The sequence below is a fragment of the Olea europaea genome, unplaced genomic scaffold (assembly GCF_002742605.1).
Source record: "Olea europaea var. sylvestris unplaced genomic scaffold, O_europaea_v1 scaffold2308, whole genome shotgun sequence".
NCBI classification, from domain to species: domain Eukaryota; kingdom Viridiplantae; phylum Streptophyta; class Magnoliopsida; order Lamiales; family Oleaceae; genus Olea; species Olea europaea.
The window spans coordinates 33,366-40,219 of NW_019241173.1; positions in this window are offsets into that span (position 1 = coordinate 33,366).

A 6,854-nucleotide genomic window follows, 5' to 3' on the forward strand; every position below is an offset into this window, starting at 1 on the left:
TACCAATATTTTCAACGCCAATAATTTTTCCTTTTGAATTATCTCCAAAAGTGGGATGACCTCCATCATTCTTTTTGAGATTCCACAATAGAGATCAATCTCTTGTCATGTGATTTGAGCAATCATTATCTAGTTTACTGTTAGCAAATTTTCGATCAAAAACTTTGAGACCATTAACAACATCGGTGAAACAAGTAATTATATTAACAATAGGTTCATTTTGTTTTGTGAATAAGTTTTCAAATTCTTTAATCAAAATATTAGTTTTTGTTTCTTTTACTTCCCTAGTCCTAAGTGAGTTACTTCAAAGGCATGCCAATTATCAAAAGTGGAATTACATGTGCTAATGCGACTAAACTCATTTTTATCTGAAGCACAATAAAGTATATTTTTTTAGCTCCAGTGTTTGAAAACAATTTTTTTCAATTTTCTTCATCGTACGCCTCTCTAGCTTTTGAAATGATTTGATCTGATTTTCCATAAACTTTAATAACTTTTGTAGGCACATAGGGAACGAATTCAATAACTTTCCAAACATTATAATCTATTGGTTGAACATAAATCATCACCCTAGTTTTCGAACAGTTATAATGTGGGCCATCAAAGAAGAGATAACGATTTATAGAATGCTCCTTAAGATTTTGAAGATTGTGGTTAGCCATTACCTTGGATTGTGAAGTCTTTAAATTTAAAAATGAGCACCACACTTTGATACCAATTGATAGCCCAATGGTAACTAACTAAGAGGGGGGTGAATTAATTTTTAAAATTTTTTCAAAAAATTAATTCAAATTCAAGCAAGTTGGGAATCAATGAGTCAATAAAGAAAAATTGAAAAGTGCAAAAGCCATAAGTAAAAGGAAGAGAGAGTGCAAACAATGTATTTGTGGAAGCTCAATCCTAACCAATGATCTATGTCCTCCATTATCAAACTTTTCATCACGAGCAACGCCTTTTAACTATATTGATTGACTTATGGTGCAATACAAACCTTTTGAATGCTTTTGGTGATTTATTAATAAGGAACATTGATCTTTATACAATATTGAATTTCTCGGGACCTCAATATGATCCACAAATTTAAAGATAAATGATTTAACAAAACTTTTCTCTTAATAAATGATATATAAACAAATTAAGTACTAAGAGAGAAAGAGACTAACACTTTAATGAATAGTAATGAATGAAGCTCAAGTGTTAAATGAGAAAAACTTTAACAAAAAAGATGTTTTTCAAAAATTGATTCAATCAAAAGTTTTTCAAAGTAAATGATTTAATAAAGATGAATAAGATGTAAGATCCATATAATTTTGCCCAAAAATATCTTATTAAATGCTCATTAAAAGTGTGTTAATGATTGCAAAATTAGATGATATTTATAGAGTTCAAAACGCCAAAAGATCTAAGTAACCAGATATCCTCATTTTGAACTGGACAGCCAAGATAGTCGTTATGCTCAGAATTTAGAATGGTAAAAAAAGTGGCCGTTGGCCAACCTGGACGTCCGCATCGACACATTTTCCTTCGATTTTTCCATCTTGAATGATTTGAAAAATGTAGGCTTTTGAATGGCATTTTTAAATTCACTTTTCAAGGTAAGTGATATTGTATAATATGTTATATCAAATTGAAATTATGAAATAATTTTTCGTGCATAAAAATTTATAACTTTTAATAATTCATTGTTAATAATTGAAGCTTTGTACCTTTGCACATGAATACAAATATTTAATCTAATATCTTCAATGTTTGACTATTGAAGTTCTTTGTCTTGAATGATTTGTCTTAAATGCTTGACTTCTATCTCGATTTTTGTCGAACGTCCAATTCGAGTCTTTTGATAGTGACATTTCTTTCCTTAATCGATCAACTATGCAACAATGTCTTTAAAGACTTAAATTCAATTGTTAAAAATAAATTAACTTGTTTGTTATGAGCAAAACTTTAAGGATGAATTCAACCATAGATCAACATAAACTTTTTGTTCTTAGGATTTTGATGAAATTTTGTTAATTTTTAATGAAATAAATTTCTTATTTTTAAGTTTTTTTTTTTTTGGTTGGTTGATTATTTGTTATTGTGTTAATTATCATCCTATTATTAACCAATATTAGAGTTTTTAATCCCCCATTTTTTTATTATTCTAAGAGGTAATTCATAGCTCAAATAACAAACAACCATATTTCCCAGATAGAGATACTTAACTACACTTAGTGCAATCTGATTTATGTTATTTTAGATGTGTTTACATTCTCGTCTTTTGCAATCCTTCACGATAAAGATATAGTTGGATCGTAGATAAAAATTGGATTAATTTACCTCGAAAGAGAAAAATATCATATAAGAAATGTCATATATCTATATAAAACTATAATTTACTATAAGTAGGTAATTAAAGATTAAAGTGGGTTTTCGAGACACAGTGATGGAGCCTCCCCCTCATGACAGCCAGCCTGTCCCTATGTACCAGCCCTTGCTGATTCCTAATACCTTTTGAGATTAGATTAAATTTGAAGAATTTGTTTGCTTACTTTTAATTGTTTATTTTAATATATAATTAAAAATTAAAACTTGAATAATTAATTGTGTGTCTGTTTTTTAATTAAAGTTAGTAATTGAAGTTTATAAGTCGATAAGTAGTCATCGTGGGCTCGAACTCAATTCATATCTTTGTTATTTGTTTATGATCCTCCTACTTGTGGATCAAATCAACCATAATAACCTCCTAATATTCAACGAAAAAAGATTAACAATAACAAAAAAACTTATAAAAATTAAGTTAATTATTAATTAAAGTTCTATATTAGTTGCCTGTTAATTTAATAACTATGAACAGTTTTGGACTATTGATAATATTAAATATTAGATATTTTTTATTTAAGAATACTGACATTAATAATTTTTTTGTAATTTTGTTATTATTAATCTAATTGAGGTGACTTATATTTTTCTAAAAAATATTGTTATAAGCATGGAAAATATAATTTTGTTACTATGTGTCATGGATCATTTGGTCATGCTATCAAGAATAGTATTACATTGTACCACAGAAATAATAATTCTATAAAATGACGATGTACAATAAATTTTACGGGCATATAACTTACTTAATATGTAAGACTTTTTCCTAAAATAAAAATACATAAAAGTAAAAGATTTTATAAAAGCTTTTAAATGAAAATATATAGAAGTTTATAAAAGATTTTCATTAATTCTGTAGAAACTAAAACCTATAAATGTTAAAAAAAATATATCATGAATTTCGTAGACGTCCGTTGCTTAAAAAGTATGTTTAGATTGAATACATACTTTCCCATAGGCAAATCTTGAAATTTATGTGCTCGTTTTGAGTATTAATCGCATCAAATTGGTCATTTGAATTTAATGAGCTCTAATACCATTTCAAATCTTTATATGTTGATGTATATTAAAATAATTAGTTAATGTGAGATGTTCACGCATTTTATCATAAGAAAGCGATTGTCTAGTTCAAACATAATCAATGTACCAGGTACTAGTGGTGTCAAAATTGGGCAGGCCAATTTGAAGACGCATGTTAAAGGACTAGGCTAAGATGGTTCTCATGCCGAGCCAAGATCGGCCCACAAAGAATTATTAAATGCAAGGAAAGGCTTGTGATCCAACCGGCCCATTAAAAAAAATAAACTTTTCAATGAGTGGAAATTACACTCATCCCTACATTTAAAATCTCAATATCAAAAATCAAGTTATAGCTATTTTTTTTTCTTTTTTCAAGATATTATTATTATTTATTTAAAAACATATATTATAATCCCCAAACCAAACAACCCTAAAATCTCACCCTTACCCACCCACGCTACCTCCCCTTTACTATCTTACACACGCACAATGCAGTTAGATCGGGCACACAATCCGGCAAGTTGATTGCTGCGCGCGGTGCCCTAGTAATCAGCTTAAAATCCTATAGGGTGACCATCATTCTCGAATCGCCATTGCATGTAGCATCGGCGTCAATCACCTTCTCCCATATATCACCTATGAGATCTACTACATTTTTGGGAATTTTGATGCAATTTGACAATAGTAGAAATTTGGTTTTGCAAAAATAAGGTTTTCTCGTTTCTTTCTCATTTCTTGATTTTGTGGTGTGGAAGTTGGTGGTTGAGTTGTGGTATATTGGAAGTGCAGAAGTCGGTGGTGGGTTAGGTGATTTTTTTGGTGGGATGGCAGTTGTAGCATGGTAGTGTTGGTAAAGAAGGTAGATTTTAGCTGGTTGATTGGAGGTGGAGGACGTGGGTGGTTGTTGGAGTAGGCAGTTGTGGGGTGGGATGCAGTGGTAATGTTTGTGGTGGTGGTACTGCTTGCGATCTTATTGAGGCAATGGTTGTGAGTGAGGGTGCAATCGGTGATGGTAAGGTAGTAGTGCTGATCGTGACGTACTGGCGGGCGACGGTGGTGGTGAGATCAGAATGCATTCGATTGGTATTAGAAGCAATTTTGTTTGTATAGTTGAAACACAGTTAGCGTGTTAGTAGTGCCAGCTGGATGTTAGTTGTATTGGTAGTTACTTTTGGCTCCTATTTATATTGTATACACTCATTCATTTTACGTGATTCAGATGAATAATATTTCTGCAGTTCACAGTTATTGGCTCTAATATGGTATCAGAGCAAAGACCTTCCAGCTTTCATCTTCTTCTTCATCATTCGTGAAATTCACATCAACGATTCTGTTAGAATGGAATCAGTATCATTTGAAGTTAATTCCGATGTGTATTCATCCATGAGCAAGTCTGCCATTGATGAACCATCAAGTCCGTATTTCCTTCACCATTCAGATGGTCCTGGATTGGTCTTGTGTCTCAATTATTTACAGGTGAAAATTACGCCTCATGGAGCCGTGGAATGACAATTGCACTTTCAGTGAAGAACAAACTCTCATTCATTGATGGATCTATCAAGAAACCAGAAGATGCAAGTCCTGATTTGATCAATTCATCGATTTGAAACAATAATATGGTCATATCATAGATACTTAATTCGGTTTGGAAGGGAATTTCAGCTAGCATCATTTATGTATCTACAGCTCACGAGATTTGGCATGATCTCAAAGAAAGATTTCAACAAAGCAATGGACCTCGGATTTTCCAACCGAGGAAAGATCTAATGAGTCTAATTCAAGATCAAATCAACATAAGTGTGTACAAAATTGAAGACTGTATGGGAAGAGTTAAGTAACTTTCAACCAAGTTGCAACTGTGAAAAGTGTACATGCAGTGGAGTTAAGGAGATAAACAAATACTATCAGATGGAATACATCATGTAATTCCTTATGGCGTTGAATGAGTCATTTTCCCAAGCTAGAGGCCAAATCCTGCTTATGAATCCCATACCACCAATTAATAAAGGTTTTACACTAATGGTATAGGAAGAGAATCAAAGGAAGTTGAGTGCACAATCGGTGGGAAATGATGTAAATGGTGCTGCTGCATTTGCCGTAAAATCTGACAATATAAAGCTAGTACTGAATTTTGGTTATCGTAATGATGGAAATAGGATCAGTAACTTTACGAATGTCAAAAGGAAGGAAAGGCCCTACTGTACTCATTGTAAATACCATGGACATTCAATTGATAAGTTTTATAAGATCCATGGGTATCCACATGGATACAAGTCAACATCAAGGGATAACTTCCAAAACTATTCTGCAAATAATCCTGTTAATCAGCTATCGACCATTCCTCAAATGGATCGGTAGCCTAGCATGGAGAATTTTATGCAAAACCTAAATTCCAGTCAATATCAACAACTGATGAATATGTTTTCAAGTCACTTAGCTTCAAACTCAAATACTGCTTCCATTGATCAAGACAAACAGAATAATTTGGGAGCTACAGGTATTTGTCACTCCATATCTGATAATCTTGTCTTTGCTAATAAAGAGACATGGATAGTAGACTCAGGGGCCACTAAGCATGTATGTTGTACTGGTGATGCCTTTATAACACTAAGAAAGGTTGATAATGCAAGTATCACTCTGCCAAATCATACACGAATAACAGTCAACCTATGTGGAGATATCAGACTAAGTCCTAAACTGGTGCTGCATGATGTTTTATTCGTACCACAGTTCAAACTAAATTTGTTATCCGTCAGTGCATTGACTGTTGGTTCACACCTCACATTAAATTTTTCCCATGATCAATTTCTCATTCAGGAGACTAAACCAAGAGGATGATTGGCAAGGGTGATAAAGTTCACGGGTTGTATGTACTTCATACAAGAGATCTTGATTCCTTTTCAAATGACTTTGTTGGTAATATTTATGCCCATATATGGCATAAGAGACTTGGACATCTATCCTTTAAACGATTAGATGTATTAAAAAATCAAGTAGCATGTGATGTTTCAAAGTTAAATAGGCAGCTTCCTTGTTACATTTGTCCTATTGCAAAACAACGAAGACTATCATTTGAGTCAAATAATAAACTCTCCAGCAAGCTGTTTGATCTATTACATTGCGATATATGGGGGCCATATCACATTCCTTCACACTTAGGGCACAAATATTTTTTAACCTTAGTGGATGATTAATCTAGATTTACTTGGATATATATGTTACGTCAAAAATCTGATGCTGAGAGTGCTGTGCATCGTTTCTTTAGTAGGGTTGCTACACAATTTAATGCATAGATTAAGAGTTTTAGGTCAGAGAATGCCCATGAATTGTCTTTTAAAGAGTTCTTTGCTAAAAAGGGGGTATTGCACTAGTTTAGTTGTGTTGAAAGACCCCAACAAAACTCAGTTGTGGAACGAAAACATCAGCATCTTCTAAGTGTCGCTTGAGCTTTGTTTTTCCAGTCTAGAATCCCT